The following is a 2,022-nucleotide window of genomic DNA, read 5'->3' as shown; positions in this document are numbered from 1 at the left end:
GAGGAGAGAGTACCCGTAGATGATCAGCTTTGATGCCGAGAGATGGGCCTCAGTTCTAAGTAATTTCTTAATAAAGCAGAAATTCGTTTTTCAACTAGTACTTGAGCAGGGGTTGGGTGGCGAGAGGGAACTTACTATAAAACTCTGAAGACAAAATGTGATTCATGTCAATTATGTCTTCTGCCAGACAGGAGACCTGACTAATGTCTCAGTCTCTCCAAACAGAGCTCTCAAATTATCAATGAAGGCAGAGAGCCTAGCGAGACGGTGTGCATCAGGTACTTAGGAGTTGTCTGGTAACCTGGTTGTTGAAAGAGGAAGGACAAACTGAGGCTCAGGGCAGAGGATATATGCCCTTTGATTGCTACCTTCAGAGAGCGGGAGAAGCAAGAGGTTGAGGAGTGAAAAGGAGATGGTCAATAATTCTAAATGACCAGCGGAATTCCAAAGATGTCAAGCTGCCAGCCTAAATGGCCATAGAAAAACAGAACTGTGCCACAGCCCTGACCCACAGCTCCTGCAGCCCTTGGGAACTTGAGCTAAGTAAGTGGGAATCATGCCTCTTCAGGACATGCAGTCATCATTCCCATTTGGAGTGACCCTCGCTGTCCTGTCCTCACTCATCATTGCAGCTAATTCACTAGTGGCTGTGGCTGTGCTGTTTTTGATCCACAAGAATGATGGCATGAGTCTCTGTTTCACCTTGAACCTGGCTGTGGCTGACGCTGTGCTTGGTGTAGCCATCTCTGGCCTGGCAACAGATCAGCTCACCAGCCCACCCAGCCCACACAGAAGACCCTCTGAAGCCTTCGGATGGCATTTATCACTTCCTTGGCAACTGCCTCTGTCCTTACAGTCATGCTGATTGATTTTGACGGGTACCTTGACATCCAGCAGCCCATCTGCTACTTCCAGATCATGAATAGGTTTGTGGCTGGGGCCTGCATTGCCGGGCTGTGGTTGTTCTCTTATCTGATTGGTTTCCTCCCATTTGTAGTCCCTGTATTCCAGTAGACCACCTATCAAGGACCCTTCTTCTCTGTGTTTCACCCGGTCTATGTACTGGCCCTCTTCTGTGCTGGCTTCTTCCCAGTCCTGCTTATCTTTGTCTTCCTCTACTGTGACATGATCAAGGTTGCCTGGGTGCACAGTCAACAGATCTGAAAGATGCAGCAAGCAGGAGTCATGGCTGGAGCTTACAGTCCCTCAAGATCTCCCAACGACTTCAAGACCATCCGCACTGTGACTGTTTTCATTGGAACCTTCATTCTGTCTTGACTCCATTCCTTATCGTGGGCATTGTGCAAGAGGCACTGTCAGGAGCGCCACCTCTACATAGTGTTGGAAGGGTATCTGTGGATGATCAGTGTGGTTAACCCTCTACTCAACCCATTGTTCTTTGCCTAATGGCAGAAGAAGGTGTGGCAGCAGCTCTACCAAATGGCTTTAGAAATCAAGAAGGGGCTTGCCTCACTGCTTCTCTTCCTCTCAGCCAGAGATTGTGGCCCAGAGGGATCCATAGGAAGCTCCTGTCATATTACCACTATCTCCTAGCTTCATGGCTGAGAAATACGGTAAGGACAGAGAGTTTCAAAGGAACTATCCCTCCCTTAGATGCCCTTCTAGCCCCACTCTGAACCAGGAAATCAAATGGAGCTTGTGGAATCAGAACAATTATTTCAGGCTATTAAAACCAACCAATGCCATTTTTTGTCTCACCAGGTAAGATGACTCCTTGAATCATTTTTCCCATTTGAAAATTTCTCTCTCTCTTTCTATCTCTATCTCTCTCTTTCTCTCTCTCTGCCTCTGTCCTTATTATGCAATGGGTCTGATTCTTCTATACTTGTATACTCACTTAAAGTATTATTTCTCAACTAGGGGCCATATGGCCTCCTGTTGAACCCGTCTCTTTATGTCGATGATCACTTCCTTGTAGAATGGTAAGATCCTGGTGGTGTATCCGTAATACAGCTCTTGGAGGATGCTGTTGTACTGACTTTGAACACCCTGTTTGGCTAG

At 47.0% G+C, this 2,022-nt stretch overlaps 1 pseudogene; it reads left to right on the top strand.

Annotated features, from left to right (window-relative positions):
• Positions 1-571: 571 nt before the first annotated feature.
• LOC130018080 (glucose-dependent insulinotropic receptor-like) lies at positions 572-1,554 on the top strand (annotated as a pseudogene).
• The last annotated feature ends 468 nt before the right edge of the window (positions 1,555-2,022 follow it).

Source organism: Sorex fumeus, unplaced genomic scaffold (genome assembly GCF_029834395.1).
Source record: "Sorex fumeus unplaced genomic scaffold, SorFum_2.1 ptg000236l, whole genome shotgun sequence".
In the NCBI taxonomy this organism is placed as follows: Eukaryota; Metazoa; Chordata; class Mammalia; order Eulipotyphla; family Soricidae; genus Sorex; species Sorex fumeus.
The sequence above is the reverse complement of the archived record's forward strand: the minus strand, read 5'-3'. Positions and strand labels throughout refer to the sequence as shown.